The sequence below is a fragment of the Bubalus bubalis genome, chromosome 1 (assembly GCF_019923935.1).
Source record: "Bubalus bubalis isolate 160015118507 breed Murrah chromosome 1, NDDB_SH_1, whole genome shotgun sequence".
Lineage (NCBI taxonomy): Eukaryota > Metazoa > Chordata > Mammalia > Artiodactyla > Bovidae > Bubalus > Bubalus bubalis.
This window is the reverse complement of record NC_059157.1, coordinates 17,673,743-17,689,419: the sequence shown is the minus strand read 5'-3', so window position 1 is coordinate 17,689,419 and position 15,677 is coordinate 17,673,743. Positions and strand designations below refer to the sequence as shown.

General features: G+C 40.6%; 1 protein-coding gene and 1 long non-coding RNA gene across 2 annotated transcripts in view; one reads left to right on the top strand and one right to left on the bottom strand.

Annotated features, from left to right (window-relative positions):
• Positions 1-6,868, top strand: part of LOC123465292 (pro-neuregulin-2, membrane-bound isoform-like) — a 335,690-nt gene extending 328,822 nt beyond the window's left edge. The window contains exon 3 of the mRNA XM_045164053.1: positions 6,840-6,868. The gene's annotated coding sequence lies outside the window, so the exon portion shown is untranslated. The remainder of the gene's footprint in view (positions 1-6,839) is intronic.
• An 804-nt stretch (positions 6,869-7,672) lies between these two features.
• LOC123331322 lies at positions 7,673-15,356 on the bottom strand. The gene is made up of 3 exons (XR_006547885.2): positions 15,223-15,356; positions 11,711-11,881; positions 7,673-7,885 (listed from the first exon to the last, which is right to left on the bottom strand). It is a non-coding gene; the product is annotated as an uncharacterized LOC123331322 (long non-coding RNA).
• Positions 15,357-15,677: the final 321 nt, after the last annotated feature.

Sequence of the window (15,677 nt, the reverse complement as noted above, 5' to 3'; positions counted from 1 at the left end):
GACTTCTCTTTTTTTGTTGTTTAGTTGCTAAGTCATGTCCAGCTCTTTGTGACCTCATGGACTGTAACCCGCCAGGCTCCTCCATCTATGGGATTTCCCAGGCAAGAATACTGGAGTGGGTTGCCATTTCCTTCTCCAGGGGATCTTCCCGACCCAAAGATTAAACCTTCATCTCTTGCATTGCAGGTGGCTAATTTACCACTGAGCCACAGGTTGGCTTTAACTATAGATCGATATCTACAATCTATACAGGCTGTATCTTTTAGCCCCACCTAGGTTTATGTGGAATTAGAAACAGCAAAGATGGCTTCCCTCTTTTTGCAAATAGCATGAGTATTCTAGAAATTTCTTTCTCTGTGTATCTTGTTGGATCTGTGGGGCATAGCACATTTTCCCTGACAAGACAGAGGTGGCCTCTAGGGATTTGAAGATTCACAGCTTGGAACTAAGGTTCAAACACTCTGCGAGTTCTGTATATTGGAGTCAGTGGCCCGTATTTCGGGCTCAAGAACTTTGATGGGATAGCTCAAGTCAGAGGTAAGATGGAGGTTCTTCTATTAGTGGAAGCTATTTCTTATCACAGAGGAGAGGGGGAAAGGGAATATGAGACACAGTGAGTAAGTAAGAGGAGAGAGAAAAGGAAAGGAGGAGACAGAAAATGAATGGAAAGGATAGAAGAAAAAGATGAATAAAAACTGATGATGGGATTTTTTAGCAGAAAAATTTGACTTATTGGGCCCTTGACACTATTAAATTTTATAAAAATAAATGTCACAACATAAAGGGTTGAGCCAAATTAACGTAAAATAAACTAGGCAAAGCTCAGCGAAAGAAAGAGGGTTTCTCTCAAGCAACAGTGTAGAGAAACACATATGGTTATTTATGGTATGCAATTCAGATCCTTCTGTACTTTATTTGAGAAACTGGTATAAATAGAAGAGTATATACACAGGTCTAGAAAGCTTGCTAGGGTCTGTTTTCTAAGAGAGAAGAAAAGAAAAAGAAAAGTCAGAGCCATGCTCTACTTGGGAACTTATTGATGTTTGCTCTGTTGAGCAGATTAAAAAGAACTATTGGTGAGCAAGTGAGGTCTTGTGAGAGTTGGGGGCAGAAGCACAGCCTATGGAGTCATCTAGGCTGTCTGAGCTTTGGAGGGAATGGGGTCTCACAAGGAAGTCAGGGAGCCCTTGCAAGTCTGGGAAGTAAATGACACTCCTGTTCTTGCTGTCTTTTCTCAGCCTCAACTAGTCAAGAAGCAGGAAGCTACTTAAAGAATGTCTTTAAATGCTCAACCCCGGACACATCTGTAGCTGCCTCCTGTACCATACCCATCATTGGTGTAATTTTGAAAATGTGTACATGTGTGCTCAGTCGTGTCCAACTCTTTGCAACCTCATGCCCGCCAGACTCCCCTGTCCATAGGATTCTCCAGGCAAGAAGGCTGGAGTGGGTTGCCATTTCCTCCTCCAGGGAATCTTCCTGATCCAGGGATCAAGCCAGGTCTCCTGTGTCTCCCACATTAGCTGGCAGATTCTTTACCAGTAAGCTACCTGGGAAGCCTAATTATGAAAATCAAATTCCTTACTAACTGAATGAGCTGATAAAATGGACTGTACTTGTGGTTTGCCCAATGCAGCATTTTAAGAGAGAATCAATGCTGTCAGTGGGATGCAACGTGACTATGGAGACACCAGATTACTTAATAACTGAATTGCTTACTAACAGAAGAAAGGGAAGAAGAAGCTGACTTTCCATGAGAATCTTCTGTATGGCAGGCACTGTGCTCTATGGGTATTATTTAATTTAATCCTCACCACAGCCCTTCAAAGTAACATAGTGATGATGGTGATTCTTTTAAGCGAGAGAGCAGGGATTTGAACCCACACCTGTATGGCTTCAGTTCCCTTTCTTTTTCTATTACCTATGCTGTGCGCCTTCTGGCTCATGACTGTTCAATTATTAGGAGGATGAAAGATGTAAAATAAACTGACATTCAGACCAGCATACTTTGTTCTGCATTAACTGCTGTGACGGAAACTATTGGCTAAAGTGAGGTATGGAGAATAAGCATGAATTTTGATTGTTCACTTCCCTGATGAGAACCAGCCAAACCATATTATTTCTACCAGGAAGAAATGGAGGGAAAAAAAAAAGAGAAATCTAGGTTTGGGGGAATATTGGCTGCAGGTTAAGGCAAATTTAGATGTTGAAAGAGATTGGGAGTTGCCAGATTTGTCAAATGCCAAGATGTTTTCTTGTGGGGAAAAAAAAATGTTGGGAACTCACAGTTAGAAAATTATGAGTCTTACACTGGCCAATTGACATCCATGGGTTTTTTTTTTTTTTTTTGGCATGTTTTGCAAGGGAGTCCCTGAGAGGAGGTGAAATGAGATCTAGAGGCAATTTTTAGTGTAAGACACACATACCCATGTGTTAACCTTCTGTCACATGGTCACCTTCTTGCCAGATCTTATGACTCAAAGATAAGAGCCAACCAAATATGATTCACAGTGCCACAGCTCCTTCACTTCCCTAATTTGCCTTTTTTTTTTCTTCAAGTGGTTTTTATATCCCTAGTTAGTCTATTACCCAGAGAAGGCAATGGCACCCCACTCCAGGACTCTTGCCTGGAAAATCCCATGGATGGAGGAGCCTGGTACGCTGCAGTCCATGGGGTAGCTAGAGTCAGACACGACTGAGTGACTTCACTTTCACTTTTCACTTTCATGCATTGGAGAAGGAAATGGCAACCCACTCCAGTGTTCTTGCCTGGAGAATCCCAGGGACGGGGGAGCTTGGTGGGCTGCTGTCTATGGGGTCACAGAGTCAGACACGACTGAAGTGACTTAGCAGCAGCAGCAGTCTGTTACCACCATACTCCACTCTACCCAACTTGTCTTAAATCTTAGAGGCAAGAACATTGGGAGCAGGGATTTCCCTCATGGTCTGGCAGTTAAGATTTTACCTTCCAGTGCAAGGGCCGTGGGTTCAATCCCTGGTTGGGCAGCTAAGATCCCACATGCCTTGTGGCCAAAAAACCAAAACATAAAACAGAAGCAATATTTTAACAAGTTCAGTAAAGACTTTTAAAATGGTCCACATCAAAATAAAAAACTTATAAAAGAATAGAAAGAGTAGCCACTGAGCAATAGAAGAACAATTCAATAGTATGTGTAATTTATAAATATTATAAATAATTTTACTTATACAGTATTAAAATTTATATAATTTTTTGTATTTTGTTTAAATATACAAAATTAATTTTCTGGTAGCCACATTTCAAAATGTAATGTATCAATTTATCATTTCAGTATATAATTAGCATAAGTTATTAGTGACACTTCTACCATATTCTTTTTTTTTAATTTATTTTTAATTGGAGGATAATTGCTTTACAATATTGTGTTGGTTTCTGCTGTACAGCAGTGTGAATCAGCTCTGTGTTCACATATATCCCCATAAGTCTCCCTCCCACCCACTCCTCACCCCTGTAGGTTATCACAGAGCACTGAGCTGAGCTCCCTGTGTTATACAGCAGCTTCACACTAGCCATCTATTTGACACATGGAGAAGGCAATGGCACCCCACTCCAGCACTCTTGCCTGGAAAATCCCATGGATGGAGGAGCCTGGTAGGCTGCAGTCCATGGGGTCGCTAGAGTCGGACACAACTGAGCGACTTCACTTTGACTTTTCACTTTCATGCACTGGAGAAGGAAATGGCAACCCACTCCAGTGTTCTTGCCTGGAGAATCCCAGGGACGAGGAAGCCTGGTGGGCTGCCGTCTGTGGGGTCGCACAGAGTCAGACACGACTGAAGCAACTTAGCAGCAGCAGTGTATATATATATCAGTCTTACTCTTCACAAACCAGTCCAGTTCAGCTAAGCCACATTTCAAGTATGCAATAGACACATCTGATTAGCAGTTCTGTTGGACAGTGCAGGTCTACACCAGGGAAGTATTCACTCGCTGTTCATTGAATGCATTCTATATTTTCCATTACCCCATCTATCTACCTGTAGAGGGAGAACACCATTTCCATTCCATCAGAGAACTTGAGGGAATCTGGAGAGGAATGTGCGACATGATGATCTCAGAGAGGACATTTATGTGGTATTTAATTGAAGGGAACTGCCTCCTCTTTTTGTCAAGAGGAATTACATCATTATCAGCTCTGTAAATATTACATCATTTACAACCTGTGTACCCAGCAATAGACACTATCTATCTATATCCCTAAGTACCTGTCGAATTGGCTCACATCCCAGAAGACAATACACTGAAACTTCTGATTAAAGATAATAGGTAAATGAAATGAACATCCAATAAAAACAAGTTTGTGTATTTAAACAGAACTAAAAGGCTGGATGGCATCGCTGACTCGATGGACGTGAGTCTCAATGAACTCCGGGAGTTGGTGATGGACAGGGAGGCCTGGCGTGCTGAGATTCATGGAGTCACAAAGAGTTGGACACGACTGAGCAACTGATCTGATCTGATCTGAAAAGGCTAAACTTAGAATGTAAGAGAAAATAGGAGTAAAGCTGTTCATGAAAGCAGTCAATTCAGTTGATATTTTGTTATTTTCCTGACTTTCTCTAACTTAAAGGAAAAAAAAAATGTGTGATACCCCCACATCCTGCCCAGGCACATGCCTTAGCATAAGAGAGCTCAGTTCTTCCCATTCCTTTTTCTTTCTCTAACTATTACATTTTAAAATGTATCAGTTGTTGCTGGGCTACAGCTACAGAGAAGTGTACTTGGCAAAGGAGAGAGAAGCGGGTGTAGGATTTTAGTGATTCAACCTATGTAGCGTGGATGCTATGCTACTGCCCTGAATGGACAGTCTTGTGTGGCAGGAAGCTTCTTAAGGCATTCGCTTGAGCCAAGCGTCTTGGTGGAAGTCTGTGCAGGAGAGTGGCATGAGCCTTAGCTTTGGGAAAATATGCTTAATTGTTATATATGTGAAGTCTGTGAATGCTCTAGGACAGCCCCATAGAGAAGTTAGGAGAAGTTAATACAAAAATCCAGGTCATTTCCTGTGGACCCACGATATCATCAAGTTTTCACTCTATAGCTCCTGGATGCATTTATCAAGATTCCTTTAGGAAACTAAACAGAGTTAGAACTAGCCGGACTGTTCTCTGGGTTTGTTATTGTGGATGCTTAGTTCCCTGCAACAAAAATAAGGTGCGGAACAATAGACTTCCTGTCTGGCAGCTGTGTTCAGACCCCGCTTCTACACCTTAGCTGTTCCGTAACTTTAGGAAATCACTCAGTCTCTCTGAATCTTATTTTGTTTGTATCTGTTAGATGTAAACACCAGCTCTCAGCTTTGCTGTGAGGAGGAAATGAAGGCATTTATCTAATTTGTCTGGGACAGGGCCTGGTGAATGCCAGTTGCTTAGTAAACACTGGCTTGTGCCTTTGCTTTTTATGTCTCTAAGAGCTTCGTGTTGCTTCTGTGTTCCTGTGACCCTGCTTTTCGAGAAGTTCTGCAGCCTACAGACTGGATTTAATTTAACATTCTCTATCCTCTTCTTAATTTTGTATTAAATAATATACAGTTAATCTGTTAGAAATCAAAAGCTATCAATCAGGGACTTCCCTGGCAGTCCAGTAATTAAGACTCAGTGCTTCCAGTACAGGGGGCACAGTTTCGATCCCCGGTCAGGGAACTAACATACCACGTACATGTGGTGCACCCTCCACCCCCCGCCAAAAAAAAAGCTGTCAGTCAAATTTCTAAAATGTCATTAAAACGAATACCTAGTAAGTACTTACTCTATTTCAGTGCCAGACTCTGGAAACACAACAGTGAATTATTACAATAGCTATTGCCCTAAAGGAGCCTTCCATTAGTCTTGCCTGTGAATCAAAGTTACCAGGCCAAGTCAAGTGAGCCTTGTGTTGCAGAGTTGGGAGAGGTTCAGAATCCCAGGAGAACGCAGATTAGCCCCTGGCCCTGTGTTGATGGCTTAAAGAAGAACACTTTTAACCATATTTAGTTGTAGTAATTTCAGTAGTTACAGTTAATCTAGGGCTTCCCTGGTAGCTCAGCTGGTAAAGAATCCGCCTGCAATGCAGGAGACGCCAGTCAGGAAGATTCCTGGGTCAGGAAGATCCCCTGGAGAAGGGATAGGCTACGCACTTCAGTATTCAAGGGTTTCCCTGGTGGCTCAGACAGTAAAGAATCTGCCTGCAATGCGGGAGACCCAGGTTCAGTCCCTGGGTTGGGAAGATTCCCTGGAGGAGGGCATGGCAACCTACTCCAGTAGTCTTGCCTGAAGAATCCCCAGGGACAGAGGAACCTAGTGGACTACAGTCCACGGGGCCGCAAAGAATCGGGCACGACTGAGCGACAAAGCACAACACATAGTTAATCTATGCAGCCATATCCAGATAGATTCATGATTATCTTTAAGCTTTTGGGAAATATTGACAATAGCTTCCTGGTCCCAAGTGACACTTTGAAAAAATCCAGGAAGGCAGAGATTCCAGTTGGGCAGCTACCACTTTAGATTATTTATGATACAGGTTTTTGGGAAGGGAGAATGACATAATCAGATCTGCCTTAGAAACCAGTCTAAAGTTGCAGTGTTGCAGACTAATTCAAGTGAAAAATCATATGAGATTTGAAATAAAGCATGACTGAGAATGATGAGGAAGGTATGGATTCGGCAGGATTACTGATGACAGGTTAGAGGAGGATGTCATAGAGAAGAAATCTGTGCTACCCTGATCCATTACCTCTTACTGTCTACTTTGAACACTTATGGGGGCTGTTGTGCATTTATTCCGGGCTATTTTTTATGAAGTTGGGGTTCTTCTCTGACAGTTGCTGAAGCCATGGGAACAGATGAGTTCACCATGGAGACAAAGGAGTTCTCAAGAATGAGAAGAGGATTTAGAAGAAGACACTTGGGGATGTTACCATTTCTTCCAGTTTCTTTGAATTGCCTGCAGTCTTGAGCCAGTTGTTGATGGAAAGCTCTTCCCTCTAATAAACTTGATCATCAAACCTGGGAGCTTATTTTATTCTGCTCTTTTGAGTCATGTTAGACTCCACAATAATTAACTTTATTTTCTCCAAATCTTGTATCTCTTGTGACCTTCCTCAGTGATTTTGGTTTCTAGAAATTTACTTTTGATAGCTCATTCATTGTCAAAGTATTGATAATTTTAGAGTAATATGTGTGTGTGTGCCAGCTCAGTCATGTCTGACTTTGCAACCTCATGAACTGTAGCCCACCAGGCTCCTCTGATCATGGAATTCTCCAGGCAAGAATACTGGAGTGTATTGCCATTCCGTTCTCCAGGAGGTCTTCCCAACCCAGGGATCGAACCCAAGCCTCCTGCATTGTAGGTGGGTTCTTTACCATGTGAGCCACCAGGGGAGCCCCTCTAGGCAAGGGTGTATGTCTAAAATCACACTTAGACACTTTTACAGTATGACTTAATAAACTTTATAAGAGAATGGTGATTCTCTTCTCAGGCACTTGTAATTTATTTTACTTCAATTCCTACTTATTTGTTTTCAATTTGCTTTAGCTGTTTCTAGTTAGTAGATTTGTAATGGTGTCTCTCAGTGCAATTTAGTGATGACTTCTAGTCCTTGAAAAAATTTTTTTTCATAGTTTAAAGAAACAAGACTTGAGATGGTTTGTGTGGGTTTGGGTTTAAATTAAAAGAAGCATCATTTACTCAGTAGCAAAGTCTAGTACATTTAAATTGGGTGAGACAGGCAGGTTTCATTCTGGAAATCACTGTAAATCAATGTATAGAGCATAAAACATCCATCCACTATTTTCTTGCTGCTCCTTTCTGAAGGGTTTGGAAGATTGAAAGAGAATCCAAATCATTGTAGGTAGGACATATTGGATCCTAGAAAAAAATTTAAAGAAATGTGTTTTTTGCATATTAATACTTAAAACTTTACCCTCAATTTAAAGACATTTGTTTTTACATTATTAAGAAGACATTTGTCTCTATATTATTAAGAAGAAATGCATTTACTTAACTAAAAAGTGAATTAAGGTGTTGCCCTTCACTTTGAAAATTTAAAGTAAATGCTTATTTGAATATTTACAAAAGTGGTATCTTGCTTATTTACAAAAACAGTTTGTGTAATGTCAACTGAAAATGTGCAGCCTAAAATCTGAGAATTATGTTTTATTTGGAGCGTTACTGAGGAGTGTTGTCTGGGAAGGCAGCCTCTTAGTGCTGAGAGACTGTTCCAAAGAGGTAAGGAAGGAGCGAGGATATACAGGAATTTTGTGTTGAAAACATGTAATCCAGCATCAGAGGATTACTGCTAGTCACCCCGGAACAGACATATCAGTTGAATGGTTTTAGTTCCTATCTATGTGTGGGAAGATGCAAGAGTCTGGACGCATTGAAACGCCTCCTTTGATACTCATCTTAACTATCTAGGGCCAGTATCCTATTTTCCTCCATCTTGAATCCCCTCAGGGAGTACCATTGCATGCTGTGGTGGCTGCTCCTTTGTTGGCTTGATGACAGGCAATGTTCTTTGTTTACTGAAATGGAGAGCAATGTGTTTTTTGTCCACAGTAGACTACGCATAGTCTAAAAGAAAGAGGGTTCTATTACTTCTTCAGTAAGGTAATGATCTCATCTCTTCAGCCCATGGAGTGTATAAATATAAATTGATCATAATATATAAGAAGTACAAATAGATATATTCAGGGAATATGGGACGCCATGGGGTGGCTTAGCTGTAGAGAATCCTCCTACAACGTAGATGACATGGGTTAAATCCCTGGGTCAGGAAGATCCCCTGGAGAGGGAAATGCAGACCCACTCCAATAGTCTCCACTCCAATATTCCAATATTCCAAATGCAGACCCACTCCAATACTGCAGTCCATGGGGTCCCAAAAGAGTCTAACTGGACTGAGCAACTAAACGACGACGTATTCAGGGAATGCCATGGTTAGGAGCGTGAGCTTAGAGTCTTGGCTCTTCCATCTACTAACAGTGTGACCTTGGGCAAGTTACTGACTTTTTTGAGCCTCCCTTTTCTTATCAGTTCAATGGCATCTGTAATAGTACTTCCCTCTCAAAGCTTCAAGGAGCAGTACATGAGATTTTTGTTTAGTTGCTAAGTCATGTCCCACTCTTTGCGACCCCGTGGACTGTGGTACGCCAGGCCTCCCTGTCCTTCACTGTCTCCCAGAATTTGCTAACTCATGTCCTTTGGTTCAGTGATGCCATCCAACCATATTATCCTCTGTCACCCCCTTCTCCTCCTGCCGTCAGTCTTTCCCAGCAGAGTGAGGGAGAGCCAGTGTGTGTTGGCTTCCTTGGGAATCTCTCTTACTCAGAGCAACATGAAGGATGCTTTTCTTGACAGTCAGGGAATATCCTTGCTCTTCCAACTGAGATTTGAATATGGTAAAGGAAATGAAACATAAAGGGAAAATTAGGAGCTCTGAGAGTCTAAGATTTAAAAACAATTAAAAGGATGATTTCTTTCACTTTCACTTGTGCAAATGGCCAAATCTTTTGAGAGGCACAGTAACCAATCTAGCACAAACATAACAATATATGAAGTTTGAAAAGTGCTGCAATTAAACTTATGAAGGAAATATATATAGCTCCACTAATATTATATCATGTTGAAATTTATTTTCATATCCTTTGTCCAACCCTCTTTCATTCCAGTGGGATGTTATAGAGGCATTGCTCAGAAGCACTCAACTTCAGCATATATTTTTGGAATGTTTAAAAGAAAGTCCCAAAGCTGGTTACTAAGAGGTTTGGAAAGTCATATTCATTTTCAGACCCCATAGGGATAGCTGTCAGAAAGGAAATAAATGACTTGTAATTTTCCAATAGTAATAGTTATGGGATTATCAAGGTTTGGTGAAGAGCTCTTACTTTCTAACCTTGCAAATTATTCTCATTAGTTAATAAATTAATTTTTTTTTTTTTTTATCAAGAGGTACTCAGTGATGGTTTGAAAAATCACTGAAGGGGGAAAGTGGAGGGAATTGAAGCTTAGAATAAATGACCTTTAAGCAACCTTATAACTGAAATTTCTGTATTTTCAAGAATTATTTTCAGGGTTATTTATCGTCCAAATCTAATTCCTTGTCTGGGAAACCAATTCGGATTAAAGGAAATTTCAAAAATACTCAAGCAATCAATATCTAATTCATTTAAGTCCTGTTTCTTCCCAGGCCTGCTGGGTATAAGCCTGGCATTGCTGCCATTTCTCTTATATTCATGCATTTTGGGAAAGGTGCCATCTTTTTAGATCTATTTTCTCCCTGCAGCTTGGAAGCTGTGTCTATATAAAAAGAGGTGACATACTAGGCCTAGTGTATTAAAACCTTTTCTGAGGAAATCAATATCTCTTTGGGAAGTTTCATTTATATTTAAAGGAGAAAAGAGACAAGAGTATAAATGGGTATAACATATCATGTAGACAGTGAAGGATGCAGAAAATGATTGGGAAGTGACTACTTGTTCTAATATTCCCAAGCATCTTATTAGTTGGCTTGGAGAGATGTTTTAGATCTCCAACTGAATCCATTCTCTGTTTCCCTACATGAAGAAAAAAATTCTGTGATGTGTTTTTCTGATATTGGTTGTAGTTGTCTAGCATTGATGTGAAAATTCCAGTTGTGGCCAATGACGACAAAATCAGAGGCTGTAACTAGAAGCTTTACAAGCTGTATCAATAAGTCAGTAGATTTTTTTAGCAAATGTACAAAAGAATCCTTGATTTCATTATCCTCATATTCTAATCAACAAAATAGATCAGCTAAATTATTTTGTTCTACAACTTCAAGTGAATAAATTATGCTTTTGTATTATTATGTTTTAAATTTCACTAGTTTGAATATCTGATTTTTAAAATTCTGGGTTTCCATAGAATCAATTTACGCCTCTAAGTACAAATAAGATATTAACAGATTGTGAGCCAATAAAACCAATAATTATTGCATAACCTAAATTAACTTGTGGTATATAAGGTACCTTAATATTCCCACATGTGTTTGTTGAGTTTAGTTGCTAAGTCATGTCCGACTCTTCACAACCCCATTGACTGTAGCCCGTCATGTTCTTCTGTCTATGGGATTTCCCAGGCAAGAATAATGGAGTGGGTTGCCATTTATTTCTCCAGGGGATCTTCCTGACCCAGGGATTAAATCCAGGTCTCCTGAATTGCAGGCAGATTCTTTACCATCTGGGTCACCAGGAAAGTCACATATATGGTGGTTTTCGAAATCTATATAAGGTGAGCCAGTTTTTATTTATGATAATTGTATGTTACCTCTGTTCTTTTTGCTAAAGAAATTATTTATTTCATCCTCAAAGGTGTGACAGTTGACTCCTTTCAGTTTGACAAAACAATCATACACTTTGTAGTTTCATTTTCCAGTCATGAAACTCGAGAAAATGAAAGTTTATTCTTTTATGGTACTTAATCAGAGGTCTGCTATCTGCATTTTTGCAAACCATAACCTGCCACCAAAACTGGAGGAGGTCATTGGCTGAGAGAGCTTAGCACTAGGATTATTTCTTTAACTGATCTCTAGGTCAGATGTGTCATTTAACAGATGAGTTGTCTGAGCAAGTTGAGTTCAGATTGATATCTGTAGATAAAGTTGACCTCTAATAATGGGTAGGAAATGCGTTGGAGGAAACTGAGAATTTTCAAACTAACTTATTCTCTTACCTACACATAGATGGCTGGCTGGGATGTTACCTTTCCAGTGAGCATTAGGTGCCATGTGGAACCCCGGACTTCTGGCATGAACCAGGATACATCAGACTGGGAGCTGTCTATCTTTCTAATCCACATGGGCACTGGACTGGTGTTCATCATGGCAAAGCACTGGAAACACAGCTAAAAACAGAGAAGAAATTTTAATGAGGATGCTAAAATATGATACACAGTGTCTGTGAAAATGGAAAACAGATATCAGTAAGGATTCTGTATACATCGTGAATGCCTTTGAAGACACGAGAAGGTGTCCGTCAGTCAGAGAGATGATGAGAGATGAAGTAGACATCTTTGAAGATACAGGCAAACCACCATTATCAGCAACATTTGTTATAAAGAGAAAGGACTCTCGATTTTTTCCATTGGATCTTAGTTCTATTCTAAACTGAGTCTTTTAGTCTCAGTAGAGTAATTTTCAAGAGTATTGTTGGACCCAGTCCCTTTGATGACTAGAGGCACAATCGTAGACAGATGGTGCTGAGAACTTTAGAGGTTAGTTTATTCTCTTAACACTATGAAGTTTGTACTGATAGTATTTTGATTTATCAGGGAAGGAACCAGCCACATGGAAGTTTTTCTGTGGGACTCTAGGAAGGAAACGGGGATGACAGAGGATGAGATGGCTGGATGGCATCACTGACTCAATGGATGTGAGTCTGAGTGAACTCCGGGAGTTGGTGATGGACAGGGAGGCCTGGCGTGCTGTGATTCATGGGGTCGCAAAGAGTCGGACACAACTGAGCGACTGAACTGAACTAGGAAGGACAAACTTTAAGTAAGAAAGTAAACATTCCTACCCAAATCATCTGACTTCAAGGCTCATGGTGATTAACATGATCCTCTGCTGGGCAGATTGTGAAAGCTTTGACTATGACACATTTGAATAAAGCAGAGCTGAAGCTGGAACAACCAAAAAAATGCACCAGATAAAAAAGCTTTATCATTAGGGCCAAAGTATAGGATCAGACTGGACCCAGTGGTGGAGTACTAGGGCTAAGTTTTTGTTTTAAAGATTTTTTAACATGGACCATTTAAAAAATCTTTATTGAATTTGTTACAGTATTGCTTCTGTTTTATGTTTTATTTATTTTGGCATGAGGCATGTGGGATATAGTTCCCTGAAAGTGAGTTGCTCGGTCATGTCTGACTCTGTGCCACCCCTTGGACTTTACAGTCCATGGAATTCTCCAGGCCAGAATACTGGAGGGGGTAGCCATTCCCTTCTCCAGGGGATCTTCCCAGTCCAGGGATTGAACCCAGGTCTCCCACATTGCAGGTAGATTCTTTACCAGTTGAGTTGCCAGGGAAGCCCCCTAAGTTCCCTGACCAGGGGTCAGATCTGCACCCCTGCATTGGAAGGCTGATTCTTAATCCCTGAACCACCAGGGAAGCCCCTAAAGCTGCCTTTTTGACCAACAGCTTGTTGTCTTTCCTGGCCACAGACAGAACTGGTTCTAAAGAATGGTGAATGGCTGGATATCCTCTGAGGCAAAGGGCTCATAACTAAAAGGAGAATTAGTAGAAAAATACAAATGTCTAAAAAATTCAGACCTAGTACTGAGTAGGCACTCGATAAAATGTATGTGAGTAAATCAGTGAGACTGTTTCACCTTGACAATGAGATATCATTCTGAAAATGTTTTTGATAAAAGATGTTTGTTGGAAGAATAATCAGACTCTACATTGTTCCAAGGAAGATGTTTTTGTCTGTATTTTTCTGTCTATTCAAGAGTGGAAAAGAGGCTTGCTTTTTACTCTATGCTCTTTTTGAACTGTTGCATTAAAAAAGATTCATGTCCATATTTTATCTTTAAAAAACATAATAGAAGAGAAAGATTCTTTGCTTTTTGTAACTTTGCCTGTGCTTTCTGAAACTTACCTACATTGTAACATACAGGAATTTAGGGACCTACACCAGAAAGATTCAGGGGACTACTCATCTTTCCTAGACTTGCTTTTGTATTCTGGGGCCATAATCTAGCAGAGGCATCAAGATTAGAGGCATATTTATCATTGTTGTTAAAACTGTCTACAGGATAACTGCACAGGACTTTTCTAGTTCAAGGGCCCTTACATGAAGGCATTTAATAGCCCAAATTCAAGAAGAGATTCCCCGTTTCTGAAGGCTGCATGTTAGGCTGGTCTATAGCTTTGTCCCATTATTTGAAGTTGTGCCTCCTGGTGTTTGAAATATTTCTCCTATTATTCATTATTATAGTTTCCTCACTGCAATTCACTGCATAGTGCTTCTTAAGGGAGTTGCTTAATACATTTCAATCTTAGAAGCTAACTCTGAATTGCGTTTTCCCACTGATATCTCTGGTACATTCTGGATCTAGGAAAGGTAACCTGTGTCTATTATACTGAAGTCACATAGGGGGACTGTCATTAGTAGGAGGGAGTTGAGTAAATGTTGATGCTGAAGAAGATTCCTGCAATATTTGAACACAACTGCAGTCCATTCCCAATTCTCAATGGTTGTTTTTATAGACCATGAAATCATAGCTAAAGTCAACTCCGTTTCTGCCCTAATGGAGAGGAACAGTGGCACAAATACTCCTAAACCATAGATAATTCCAATGTATTTATACTTAGCATTTGAACACTTTTTATGATGATTTTCACAGCACATTGCCCTGCTAATTATGTTTTGTTTTAGATAATATTAAAATTAACGTGTTCAGTGATTATGTGCTATCTGATAGAGAGGAGTCTCAGGGGTATGTTGGCGAATCAGGCTGGGGAAGACACTCAACACTTTACAGAAAGAAAGGCTGAACAGTTCAAAGCTTAAGGAAATATGCATGATCTGAGTAGTTGACATGGTTGTAGGACCTCAGTTGCATGAAACTATTTTTCCTTCCTTCCTTTCCCCTTCTACTTCCTCCCCTTATTCCTCCTCCCCTCCCTCCCTTCTTTTCTTGGAAGCATTGAAAGTAACTCAAAGAAGAGGAAACAACTAAATATTAGGCTGGCTAAAAAGTTCATTCGGGTTTTTCTGTAAGATGTTATGGGAAAATCTAAAGGAACTTTTGGGCCAACCCGATACATTAGTGCTAGGCCTCGGATACTGAGGCCTACCAAGGTCTGGGGAGTCTCAGCCAGTGGAGTTAGGAGCAGTCTGGGCCATCTAATACCAACAGGCAGGACTGAAAGCAAGGCAGTGGGTCAAAGTCAAGTAGCAAGGACAGAGTCCTTGGTAAGTAGTTTCCAGAGATTCAAGCAAGGCACTTGGTAAAGTCTTAGCATGTGATCAGGCATGCACAGTTCCATAAAAACTAGAGGTAAGATGCAGAAGACACAGGAGCCAGCCAGATGTTGTGTAGAGTGACACAGAGTGGCAGTAAGAAGGCAGTGGTACCATGGAGACAAGATTACACTCAAGCGCAGAAGCCACCAGTGAGCGGGGCCTCCAGTCCCCCACCCCTAGCAGAACCAATCAGAGCCAAAGAGAAAATATTTACCAAAGTAAATGGTCCACCACATCTTGGATTGAAGATAATGTCCAAAGCACCTGAGTGCCGTTTTTAAGGCACTGGTCACAGTTATTCAAATAAAGCTGCAAACGCTCCCCGGAAACATCAGTGTGAGAAGGTTGAAGGAGAATGAACGTGCTTGTACAGCCTGTCCCAGCTCCAGTACAGGCTCAGCTTTCAAGGTAAATTGTCCCCAGTGCTGCAAACAAGACTGGATCTACTCCCTGGATTCTTCAAGATTCCTTTTCCAACACCGGCTAGAGGAGAGCCATAACCTTCCCTTTCCTTGTTTTCCTCCAGCCCAGCTAAGACAAGGAGTTTCACATTTTTCAACAAGTAACAAAAAAAGAAACAAAAATAAGGAAAGTAAGATGGATGAAAATAGTATGCATGTCAAATATAAGGTAACTCGGGGTTAGGTTTTCGTGGGCTGACACTGATGA